The sequence below is a fragment of the Palaemon carinicauda genome, chromosome 2, assembly GCF_036898095.1.
Source record: "Palaemon carinicauda isolate YSFRI2023 chromosome 2, ASM3689809v2, whole genome shotgun sequence".
Taxonomy (NCBI): domain Eukaryota; kingdom Metazoa; phylum Arthropoda; class Malacostraca; order Decapoda; family Palaemonidae; genus Palaemon; species Palaemon carinicauda.
In genome coordinates, this window is record NC_090726.1 from 88,094,075 (window position 1) to 88,108,079 (window position 14,005).

The 14,005-nt window shown below is 40.6% G+C and overlaps 1 protein-coding gene across 1 annotated transcript in view; it reads left to right on the plus strand.

Annotated features, from left to right (window-relative positions):
• The window catches only part of tou (toutatis), a 510,442-nt gene that overhangs the window by 464,484 nt on the left and 31,953 nt on the right, over positions 1 to 14,005 (plus strand). The window lies entirely within an intron of this gene.

The window sequence follows — 14,005 nt, forward strand, 5'->3', positions numbered from 1 at the left end:
TTCGCTCCAAGGGTTAGAGCCCTTTGATACCTGTACAGGTAAAATCCTTAGGTATATCACTCACAGAAATATCCTAAGTAGAAAGCTGCCTTTGAGGAACTTACATCAGGACGATATGGCTCGGGACCCTTGCCCCCTACCCTTTGCTAGACTTGACCTTCTCACTGTGGAACCTAGTTCTTTTCCAATACAGGTTTTCATGGCATCTGAGGAATGCTCAGTTGCTAAATAGATGGATGGGACAGCTTGGGGGTCATCTAGTCTGGCTCTGGGTGGGCGAGTGAATGATCCTACCCTGGGTTAATTGTCTAGCTGTCCCTTTCCCCTTCCTAGTTGGGCTACAATTTTTCGCTGTCCATGGAACTGCAATTCCTTTGTCTAGTCTGCATTCCCTGGCATCTGAGCATACCTCAACCGCTGTCTAAGCTAGGCTAGCCGGCACAGTTGTTTTTGTGGCCTAACCCTTCCTAGGCATTGAAGCCAAAACCCCTAGGGGTTCTCCTTTACTGCCTTAGCAATTGCCTGGTTTCTGGCTTTAGCTACTCATCTTTGGCTATGTATCTCTTGCTGTGGGGTCTTGACTCCTTTGCCTGGTGGGAAGCTCCCTGGCCTAAGTGTTTTTCATTTGATCATATTTTCCAGTCCTGCCAGCTTGAGTTCTTCTACCCTTACATGTGAGTAGGTTAGGGGTACCTCCCTCTTTTCATTAGAAGAGAGCCTCCCACTGGCTGCCTTAGCTGCAGCCGTAAGCTAGCCATCTGCGTCTATTCCCTTCCTCCATATCTGAAGAACATCATCCTCTAAAGTTGGTCGATTGGATACCTCCTAGTTGTCAAGATTTTCCTTGAATTTACGAATTCATGGCATTCGGGCCATGTTAAACGGCTTTCATTATTTTGAAAGGCTAAACCCCTTTCTCATGATTTACTGTAAGCACTAGGTTATTGGCAGATTCATTTATCTACTGCCTATATTAGCCTGTACCTTTCCACTTACTCGTGGCCTGGTTCCCTATAGGATCGTCCACTTTTTGTTGACATGACAAGGCCACTTCTGCGTTGTGTCGACAAACCTATCGGTAATTAAAGGTCAGTCCGTAGAGCCATGGTTGCTAATAGCTGCCGCCTTAAGCACAGCTGCTGCCACCTCAGGTACAGCTGCTTCCGGCTTAGCCAGGATGGTATCTGAATTTACCACCTTAGGTTGTCTAATTGACCGACTTTGGGGGAAACTGTGTTCTGTTGATATGAACATTTCTCCCCTAATCTACCACACTTTGGGAATTCTTATAGAATTCTGAGCTGTGTGGCATGAGTTTCCATTGTAGTGTAGCCTCAGCCGTAGCTAGAGTAGGTAGAAATTTTTAAATTATATATAATTGTTGATTTTTTAAAAATTTTGTGAAACATGAAGATATGCAAAAATTTTTGGTGTGCAGTTTGTACGCATTGAAAATTTTATATCTTTATAGGTTGCTGAAGACATGGAGTGTGCTACAGTAACCTGCGCCAGGTGGGTCAAATTGTCGTCGGAAACATACAGAGTGCCATGTTTCCATAGATTCCTTTGCCATCTGGGAACCTACTAACTGCAGTGTGTGCAAGGACCTAATCCACATAGGTTTCCACGCTACCAACGTTTCCCAGGACGATAAAGTGTGGGGTCAGAAGACCATTAGGCATTGGGTGAAAGGCTTTCAGAAGAGCTCTCAGTAAAGTGTCCCTTACCTTCCTTCGATGAAACTAAAGGACCTCCTCTTCCCCAAGGCTTATGTGACTGCTATTTTCAGTCACCAGATACCGACGGTTCAACTCCCGCTGGTACAACTAGATCAGGCATATCATGAAGTTTGGGACACTTCGGGTGACGAGCTTGGATGCCGACAACATGTCAACAACCTCCTCTGTGATGTCAGAGAGAGAGAGAGGATCCTCTGATGAGTTCCTAGATAGTCATCAGGTAAGTACAGCTCCTAGTACTTCTTTGGCTCAGACTTCCATCCCTGTATCTGCCACCCGTGCGTCTACTTCTACTCCTCTTCCTGCTCCGAATACACCTTTGAACCTGGGTCACTTGGAGTTTATGGCGTCCATGAAGGCATTCATGGAAAATATTCATGCTAAACATAAAAGAGCACAAGCGTCCATAGAAGCGAAGATTGAAGCTTTTCAACAGGCACCTAAGTCCAGGCTCGACCAGCGTTGAGGGTTCCAAATTTCTTGGCAAAGAATCCTTGATGTTATGTAGAGCATATGGCACTGAGTGAGGGGTACCTCCACATTGGAGGAGGCATGGGATCTAAGCTGGTCTCCGACTTAGAATTCTACCCCTCAATTGATAATTATCCTTACTGCCATGTATGGTTGAACTCTGAAGCATCCATGAGGGATGTTTCAATCCCCAAGGAAACTATCATCCTGGACCACACCAAGGGTCAAACCTTATTGGTGAAGGAGCTAAAGACGGCCGAATTTACTAACATTCAACTTACTGAGTTTGGCAGGAAGTAGTCCACCTTTATAGCTCCTAAGGATACTGTCTTTCCCTTCACATTGAAAAGCCTAGGGGATGTGAAGATGGCATTAATTGAAGGTAGCCCACTGTCAGTGCTAGAAGAGTGCAAACCTGTCTTTCTAACCCTTCCTTATGATTCTGACAGTTGGGAAGATGTCCAACACACCTTTACGGTCGGAAAACTGGATAGAGACATTGGAGGGATGCAATTCAGTGAGAGGCTACCTGGAATTCTAGAATTCTTATTAAAGGCAGAATTGGTGGCCAAAAAAAAAGCTGTCAGCCTCTTTGTTGCACCAGTTCTATTTGGAGATGCTGATTGGGAACTATTCTACATCAGACCTCTTCCCAGTCCTGGCAAAGACTCATATGGCTACGTACCACAGGGATCTGCATGCTTTCTTTTTAGCCAGAATAGCCAGCAGAGAGCACGTCCTAGCCACTGTAACTATTAGGCATGAGCCTAAAAAATTGATTGACTCAAACATCTGGGGGAAAGACCTCTTTTCTCAGAAGGTGGTCAATGAGGTAATGGATAGGACTAAGGCCAAGAAGCCTAGGGTACTCTTTAAGGGCAGGAAAACCTTCCCTGCTGCGATCCCCCACACTGTGCACAAGGTTCCCTAGTAGTATTTGACATAAGTCTCCAGCCTTCAATCCCGTCTATGAATGGGCCACTTCGACATTTCACCCGGTCAGAGCTCAAGGAAAAATGCATGTGGCAGAGGAAGGTCTGGAAGGAGCAGTCAATCTAGGTGCTGAGTAAATATTAAGAGGCAAATCTTATAAAAAGGCAGGTCCTTCAAAGCAACAATGAGTAGCTTCCTGTAGGGGGAAGACTCTTATCTTTTCAGGGATCAATGGAAATTTAATCTTTGGGTTCACAACATAGTCTCAAAAGGACTAAGCTGGAAATGGGGACAGAAACCACCCTAGTTCAAGAGATTCTTCCAACCCACAACCCCGTTCTTGGAGGATTATGTGCAGGATCTTCTTCGGAAGGGAGTTGTCCATTACATAAAATCCAAGAACTTTCAAGGATGGCTATTCTGCGTGCCCAAGAAAGATTCAAACTCTCTTTGAACTATTCTGCACTTGTCCCCACTAAAAAAATTCATTCTGAATGACAAGTTCCAGATACTAACTATCTTGCAAATACAGACCCTATAACCCCAGGGGCCTACACCGTCTCCATAGATCTTACCGACCCCTATTGGCATCTTCTGATAGGTCGGCACTTCTACCTCTACCTTGATTTCAGACTGGCAAGAAAGGCCTACGCATTTTGTCCAAGAACTCGGGAACAAAGGCCTTGAAGTAATGGTATATTTAGACGACTGGTTAGTCTAGGCAGCAACAAAGTCAGAATGCCTTCTAGCAGCTCTGAAAGTCATGAAATTCCTACAATCTCTGGGCTTTCAAATCAACCTCAAAATGTCCAGACTTTCTCCAGCTCAATAATTCGTAGCTCAATAATTCCATTGGCTAGGACTTCACTGAACGTAAAGTCACATATCCTATTTCTACCTCAGGGCAAAAGGAAGGAAGTAGCAAACTCAGTCAGGTGCCTACTTCAATCGAAAGTAATCACTAGACTTCATCAAGGACCAGTCTTAGGATCGCTGCAGTTTGCAGCCGTGACAAACCCAATCTTAAAAGCAAGACTTAAGGATGCCAACAGAGTCTGGAGAAGAAAGGAGATCTTTCCCACAAAACCCCTGCTTTACTGTGCAAACAGCTCAAGCCGTGGTCCACTGCCAAGAGCTTGTCGATTCACGTCCCTCTTCAGAATCCTTCTCCTTCCGTGACAATCCACACGGACGCCTCGGAATAGGGTCAGAGGGAACATTCCCCTTCCAAGAAAATACAGGGTCAGTGGTCAGCCTTTTTACAAAAATTCCATATCAACATTCTGGAAGCTATGGCAGTGTTTCTGGCTCTGAAGAGACTGAATCCAAAGAAAAAATCTTGCATCAAATTAGTTCTCGAAAGCAAGACAATAATCCATTGCATCAATAGACAGGGCTCAAGGTCTCTTCAGATCAACCACGTAATTTTGGCCATTCTCACTTTGGCAAAGCAGAGAAATTGGCATCTCTCTGCTGTTGACTTATAAGGGGTTCGAAATGTGACGGGGGACACCCTATCAAGATTCAAGCCTCTGGAAACGGAATGATATCTAGACGCAAAACCAAAATCATTCTGTTTCATCCTAGAGCAAGTCCCAGAACTGCAAATAGATCTCTTTACAATGAGGTTTAACAAGAAGCTTCCCTGGTATGTAGCACCAAACTTAGATCTGGAAGTTGTAGGGACAGATGCTATGTCACTGGATTTGAACCAGTGGTATCACATTTACCTATTTCCACCGTTCAACCTCCTTCTGAAAATCCTGAACAAACTATGGACTTTCAAAGGGAGAGCAACACTAGTGGCCCCAAATTGGCCAAGAGTCATTGGTACCCCTTTGTTCTGGAACTCAAACCTCGCCAAATCCCTCTGCCAACTCCATTGCTGTCCCAGGATGTTCAACAGAAGACTGTCTTCGCTTCCTCTTGGATAACGAAAAACCTTCAGTTCATGATTTTCTCGCCCTCCCAGCTAAAAGAAAGTTTCGGGGTTGCAAAAAAGAGGATGGATTTTATAGAAGAATACAAGTCCGTTTCTACAAAAAGACAACACGTCTTCCTGGAAAAAATGGTAGAAGTTCGTAAATTACGTCAGCCTTCCTCAATTACTATGGACTTCTTTATTTCATTCTTTATTTCGCTACACGAGCATGGTTTGCCCTCAACAACTATTGCCTCATGTAAATCTGCACTAACCAGACATATCACTTACACTTTTGATGTAGAATTCAATAGTGAACTATTCAGTAAGATCCCAAAGACTTGTCCTAAATTGAAATCAAATGCTCCTCCCAAGGCTATCTCATGGTCAATAATCAAAGTCTTGAACTTAGCCTTCTCAATAGATAACAATAATGTCTCTTTGAGGGATCTTACTCAAAAATCCATCTTTTTACTTGCTATGGCTTCTGGTGCTAGAGTCAGTGAGATTGTGACACTATCAAGGGATGATGGCCACATTAAATTCTCGTAATTGAGAGAAGTGAGTCTATACCCAGATCCTGCATTCCAGTCTAAAATCAAACTCCCCACAAAACGTTGGGGGTCCCTGGAAAATCATTCCACGAAAGGAACACCCTTCTTTGTGCCCTGTGGAATTCCTTAAGGCCTACTTGTTAAAGAGTGAGGTCTTTTAAGGCAGACAACTTTTGAAAGGGAAAACAACAGCTAAAGTTCAAACTCATCTATTTTATCGAAAGGGCTAACCCCGATAGTATGCCATCGGGTCATGACCCTATGAAAGTGGAAATCTTCAAGTGTTTTTCAAACATTGCTTGCGTCAATTGGAAGAGGTTAAACACTTTGTGTTGGCCGCTGGTAGTGTGATTAAACCAGGTTCTTGGTGTTGTGCATGGACTCTTAAGGACTGTATATTTGGGACTTTTTCAGTCCACTTAGTGCAGGTGGAATAATATTCTTATTAGCAGTGTGTGTTAAACTATATAAATAGTGAATTATAGGCATTGTATATTTAAAAAGTGCGAAAGATCCTGTTATTTTTAAATACACAGCGCATATAATTGGGGATTTTAATATCCAAGATCAATAGACACGATATTGTGTTTTATTCAAGTTATGTTTTTCTATTTTATGATTCCAGGATGAAACCCTCTGGTTTTCTGCACAAATTAAATGTAAATTTTTTTGAACCAATTCATGTTACATTTATAAGCTTTTGGAAATCGTAAAAGATTTTAGTTCTTTTTGCGTTTCCTTTATATGGACCTACTGTACCTCAATAAAAAAGTAGTGTACAGTACCTCCATTTTTTAACCCCTTCTTTTTTACTGATTTTTGTTTGATAAATCATTTTCGAACAAAGATATTACTCACGGTGAATGGGACTGGGATGATAATCCTTTTGTTCCGATGCAATCTACAAAATACTTGCATATGCTGTTCATAGCCTGGGGCTATCATCCCAAGCTGCTATGTTGGAAGTGAAAACACACCTATATATGACACACTATTTATAGATGGAGTTTTGTCCTTCAAAGAACTCAAATGGGTCAAAAACTCCAATTGGCCACAACTGAGAAAGGTACACTTCCATCAGGACAGCATGGCTCAAGCCCAAAAAAGGGATTTTAACATAGGAAAAATCTAAATTTGGGTGAGTTAGCCATGTCATCCTGATGGACCTGCCTGTTACTTTTAATCCCCTCCCAATCCTCAATGTGAGGCCTCTCATTATGTGTTGATTGCTGCTGGAATGGTGAACAAGCAAACATGTTTACAGCACACTAGGATTGGAGTTGTAACGGCTCTCTCTCCCACGTATCCAATCCTATCCCATATCCTTCGAGATAAGGTTAACTCTATTCGGGGAAGGATAACTGTGGCTTGTTTTAAACGCGTCCCTATTTCACACACGATATCTCTCGGGATAATCGCTCCAGGGGTTAGAACCCTGTGATACCTCTACAGGTAAAATTCTCTTGTATATCACTCGCAGAAATATCACAAGCAGAAAGCTACCTTTGAGGAACTTTCATCAGGACAACATGGCTATCTCGCCCAAAAATAAATTTTTCCTATCTCCAAATTCCGTATATATATATATATATATATATATATATATATATATATATATATATATATATATATATATATATATATATATATATATACATATACATATATATATATATATATATACATATATATATATATACACATATATATATATATATATATATATATATATATATATATATATACATATATATATATATACATATATATATATATATATATATACATATATATATGTATATATATATATATATATATATATATATATATATATATATATCTATATATATATATACATATATATATATGTATATATATATATATATATATATATATATATATATATATATATATATCTATATATATATATATATTATATATATATGCATATATGAGATATATATATATATATATATATATATATATATATATATATATATATATATATATATATACGGATAAATATCAACACAACATCGTGTTCAAATAGAAATAAATTTCTACCTCATACTTGGGATCGAACGCTGGCCCCTTTTAATGAAAGGCCAGGTCGAAACCAACCATACCACGAGAGGCCATAAAAGAAATCGGAACCTAATGGCTAATCAGCTGTTCAGGATTTACCTGGCGAGACATCAGTCTCTTACCAGCGAGTTTTACCCGACTTCCCGGCCCACCACGTGACACAATTGATAGTAATTCATTCAAATTACCCCTAATGAGTTAATATGGATAAATATCAACACAACATCGTGTTCTAATAGAAATAAATTTCTACCTCATACTTGGGATCGAACGCTGGCCCCTTTTAATGAAAGGCCTTTCATTAAAAAAGGTAAATTTCCTTTTAGCGGACATGCATCACTTTAGTATAAGGCTCTTATTTTCTTGGACTGCTCTGTTCATGACTTCTTTAATCAATTTCTTGGGGATGAGTTCTCTCCCCTAGATGTTGAAGTCTGTCAGTTTTTTAGATTCGTGCCTGATTGTCGCTTTTTGCCAGGACCTGTTCTCTACATGCTCTTCTGGCTAGGAAGAAAGCATGGAGCTCTCTATGGAATATGGCCAAGTGAGTTTTTGCCAAGACCAGGAAGAGATCAGATTTGGAATAGTTTCTAATTAGCATCTCCAAATAATATTGGAAGGATAGAGATGCAGATAGTCTTTCTTTAGCTTCCAATTTTTCCTTTATTAATAAATTGTGAATTTTAGGCAGTTTTTCATTAAATTGCTTACCTCCGATGTCTTTATCTAGTTTTCCAATAGTAAAAGTGTGTTGGACATCTTCCCAACTGTCCAAATCATAAGGAAGGGCTAGGGAGACGGGTTTGCACTCCTCCAGCACTGGCAATGGTCTGCTCTCCACTACTTCTTTCTTTACAGCCTCTCTGCTTTTAGAGGCTAGGGGAAAGACAGTATCTTTGGGAGCTACAAAGATTGCCTGCTTCCTGCTGAAAGCAGAAAGTTTGGTTTTAGTAAATTCAGCTGTTTTTAGCTCCTTAATCAAAACAGACTGTGCCTTGCTGTGGTCCAGGATGATCGTTTACTTAGGGATTGTATCATCCCTAATGGAGGCTTCCGAGTTAAGCCTTACATAGCAGTAAGGATAATTATCAATCGAGGGGAAGAATTCCTTGTCAGAGACTGGCTTAGAACCTAAACTCTCTCTGATGTAGAGGTAACCCTTCACTTGAAGCCACATGCTTAGCATAATGCCAAGGGTTCTTGACTGAACATTCAGGCAGGCTCAAAGCTGGTGGAGACTTAGAGGTAAGTGCCTTTTATAAAGCTTCTATTTTTGCCTCTATGGACACTTGAGCACGTTCATGTTTGGTATGTAAGTTTTCCATGAAAGCCTTCATGGATGCCATAAATTCCATTTGACTCGGAAACGAAGGTCTATCCATCGTAGGAACAGGGGTTGAAATAGATGCCGGGGCCTAAGATACAGGTATGGGGGAACCAGGTGAAGAAGTACTGGGTACTGTACTCACCTGATGTACATCCAGTGACTCATCAGAGGCTTCGGCAGTCAGCAGGATCCTCTCCCTCTCTGACATCACAGAAGAAGTTGTCGACATGTGGCCGTTTAAGCTCAATACTTGCAGAGCATTCCGAACTTTATCATCCGCGTGTTCTACTGGTACCAGCGGGAGTTGAACCGACAGTAACTGGTGACCAAAAACGGTGGTCACCTCGGCCTTGTGAAAGAGGATGTCCTTAAGTTCCATGGAAGGAAGATAAGGGGACCTTGTCGAGAGCTCTTCTTGAAGCCTCTAACCCAATGACGAATTGTCTTCCGACTCCGCGCTTGTACATCGAATGGGATGTCGGTAGCATGGAAGCCAGAGTCTACTAAGTCCTTGCAAACCTGGCAGTTGGTAGGTTCGCAGATTGCAAGAGTCCCCTCGGAATCATGACAGTCCGCATATTTCCGGCAAGTCTTGTGGCCACAGGGCAACTTGACCCGCTTGGTGCAGGTTACTGTTGAACACTCCATTTCATGAGCAACCTGTAAAGAGGGAAAACTTTCTATGAGTACAAATCATTAACAAAATTTCATTTCTAGACTAAGCATGTTTTAAGATCTATACAGAAAAAATATGCTTAGAAATATTCCTAGAATTAGTATTCCTACCAATTGTAATATGGCTAAGGCTACAAAACAATGGAGACTCATGCCAAACTGCTCAGAAATCATTAGAGATATATGAAAAGCTATCAATGACATTGTGGTAGAAAGATGTAGGAAAGGGTCACATCAAAAGAGCACCAGTACCCTCAAAGTCTGTCAATTAGACAACCTAAAATGACAAATTTACTAATCATACTGCCAAAGCCAGCAACAACTGCCGCCAAAGCAGCAGTAGGTGGGTCTAAGGCGGAAGCTATTTCTAGAAACAGTCATAACTGACCTTTCAGCACCCCCAGGCATGTTGACACAATGCAACAGAGTCATTGTCAAGTCAACAAGAAGAAATGGGACAATCCCTTAGGGAAGAGTCCACAATCAGTGTGAGAGGTACAGGAATGAAAGGCAGCAAATAACAACCTTCCAAGACCTGATCATTATCATTAACTCAATAAAAGAGGTGTGATTTAGCCCGTAAGATGATAAAAGCAGTACAGGATGGTCAGGACTCCAGGAATTGAAAATTCAAAGAATATCCTGACAACCAGGCAGGATCCAATTGACCAACTTCAGAGGACAATGTTCCTTAGATATGGAAGAGGAGAAGAAGCAGCAGCTAAGGCGGCAGAGGGACCGACCCCATAGCCAACACGCATCCAGTGCTAGAAGAGCTCAAAGCTGACAAAACTGGAAGCATGGAGAGAAGGCGACACTTCTGCCAAGATAGACTAACCAGGCAAATGAGTCAAGACTCTGCAGCAATAGGTACATAGCCTAGGATGAGAATCTAAAGCCACAGAACAGGCAACTACTAAGGCGGCAGAGGAGAACCCCAAGAGGTACCAACTCCGCTAGGATAGGGTTATGCCATAGGAAAAACTATGCAGGCAAGCTTAGCCCACCTAGCGAGTGAGGGAAAACTCAAATGCTAGGGTAAGATGACTAGACAAAAGGAACTGTAGTTTTCAAAAAGGAACTGTAGTTCTCAGTACAGTAACCAGGAAAGGGAACGGGCAAAGAAACCACCCAAGAGTGGTCTCTAAGATGGCAGAGAGAATTAATCCAGGGAAGGAAAAATTTCATCCACCTAGGGCCAGGCTAAGATAGCTTACAAGGTATCTTGTCCAAAAGTGGCAATGAAGAGTACTTCAGTTGCCATGGAACTAGACATGGATGGGAACAAAGGTCCACAGCAGGTAGACATATCAGCTGGCACAATGGGGAAGGGGGGAAGGGGTGGTGATGGGAGACTCAGAAATTGGTGAGGTGACAGGTTAGCAAGGCCTAACTGCCACCTTAGAACAAGAATAGTGTTCTAAGGGGTCTGCAGTGATAGGGTACAAGGGACAAGTCCTCACAACCAGCCAATAGCCCACCAAAAATTAAGAAGGAAGCCTTAGAATGGGTAAGGCAGCACAAAGGGGTTCTATCAGTCAGCATTAGAACATGGATAATAGGTTCCAATGGGTAAACAAGAAATACAGTGAACCCTCGCTACTTCGCGGTTCGACCATCGCGGATTCACCACTTCGCAGATTTTTTCCATAACTCATATATATACAGTGATATATATATATATATATATATATATATATATATATATATATATATATATATATATATTTATGCATGTATTTATGTATATATGTATGTATGTAGGTATGTATAGGTGTATACATATAAATATATATACACACACACACACACACACACACACATATATATATATATATATATATATATATATATATATATATATATATATCTAAAGTAGGAAGATGTGATGTAGTTCTAAGGGAAAAGTATGAGAAATATGTCTGGGTAATAAGCAAAGCTCTACCTCCAGTTTGTTTCTTCATTATGATCAGAGATGAACGTAAACAAAACATTGGTTGCCATTTTTTATCATGCTTTTTAGCGTGTTTAGGAAACTCATGATATAAAATCGCCTTTAATATTTGTGCCTGTTTTAGTTTAGGGTACTGTAGTACATGCATTAAGTGTTCTGTACATTAAAGGGTAGTTTGTTAACAGTACTACGTACAAGGGAAGGTTTTAAAAGTCTGAATATACATTTTGAATAAATAGGTAAATATGGTGTCACTACTTCGCGGATTTTTACCTATCGCGGCCGCGTCTGGAACCTATCTACCGCGATAAACGAGGGTTCACTGTAGTCTAATTGGAAAGTGAAGACAGTTACCCTAGGAAAACTGTAAAACACTATCCAACCCCCAGAGGGACCATCAGGACTGCAGCTTCCTGCTATTACGAATGAACAGCATGGGAGGATGAGCAGTCTCACGAAACCATCAAGGTTAGGTGAAAGAAGGGGATAGTGCACAAGTGCAAATTCACCAGTCATGGCTGCCATCCAGGGTAGAGCTAGCCTAAGCAAGAAAAAATGCACATGTAACATCAAAAAAGGAGTGGGATACTCTATAATCATACCCCAATTGCAAAAGAATAATATAGAACACATTCTTACAATATTATGACTAAAAACTAAGCATTATTGAGCGATTTGAATACATGATGCACCGGCGTCGACCGCATGTCGGCCACAGGCAATAAAACGCTTGCACATCGAGTAAAAATCGGGGTGGAGACGCAAAATTCTCCAATGCACATGAAAAGGGTACTCACTTAGTCGATGAGGAAGAAGCTGAAGCATCCATGGTCGCTAAATCACTCAAAAAGCTACGAAAACAAGCAAAAAAAACTCCAAGCAACCGTCAAGTTGGCATCTGCAAAAAGGAATGGTTTTACAGGAAACGTGTTAGTTGTAGCACATTTTGAACGGTAGTTGTAACGGTTCTCTTGCCCACGTATCCTATCCTATCCCATATTCTTTAAGACAAGGTTAACTCTATTTGGGGAAGGATAGCCATGGCTCTTGAGGTTAGAACTGTGATCTCTCTAAGGTAAATTCTCTAGTATATCACTCGCAGAAATATCCCAAGTAGAAAGCTGCCAATGAGGAACTTCCATCAAGACGACATTGCTCGAGTCCAAAAAACTGCTATATAAGCCAGTGATACTACAAAATATGAAATATACTTTTGGGAAATAGACACAGGCGTAAAGGTTTAAAGGTCACTCATGAATGGCACAGACTGATCATTCATACATATGATCAGCGCCCAAGCCCCCTCTCCACACAAGCTAGGACCAGGGAGGGCCAGGCAATGGCTGCTGATGACTCAACAGGTAGACCTATACACTTAAAGATTTTCCGTAAAAAACGGTAAAAATCCTGGAGTAAATGTTGCCAGGCATTTATTGACGTAAAGGAGTGATATTGTAGTCACCAAACCGTAAAATATAATAACAAAGTATGGTAAAATTATGGTCACCTTTATTTTACTGAAATACGGCTGAGAACAGTATATTTTTATGGAGAATTTCCATTTAAAATTACGGTTTCTTTCTAAGAGTATAGGCTCCCCCAAATCCCCATCCTCAGCTCACATGGATGGTGAGGTTGCAGGCACTACGAGAAACTATCGATCTTAACTGGGACTCGAACCCGGTTCCGATGATCACCAGGCAATGACGTTTCTAATAGGCCATCACACTTGAAGAAAAGCCACGTCCGACTTTCTACTGTCCCTGTAACCTCACCTTACTAATTTTTTTTATTCGTATAAATAAATAGGCTAGTGAATCATTGATTACTATAAAAACAGAAGACTGCTTACAGTTACTTGTAACAGTATTAGTAAGATAACCTATTTGTAAATTTGGTTAGAAAAATCCAGGTTTAGGCTATGTTAGCATACCCATAATTATAGTTCAACTGTAAGTCAAGACCAAAATTCCCATGTTATTTCATAACTATCATTGAATTTATATACACTCCTATGCTAAACATAATAACCTGTGAAAACACAAATTATGCTGATGATATAATAATCAAACATTCATAAGATTTTCTCGAGTTATAGAAAAAAGGAAAGATGCTAAACTATGAAAGGTGATATTAATACCATAAGGAATTTAAATTTATTATTTGATTAGAAAGGGATGTCAAACTTTAACACTGGGAAGGTGGACAAATAAAACCCTTCCACATTTTCAAGAACATGCAGTAGGAATTGAAATTAGAAATACAGATGCTTGATTGTTGCCAAATTTGAGGAAATTTTAAACCCGTAATATGTTAACACTACTGTAATGTTAAAATAGAGGATAA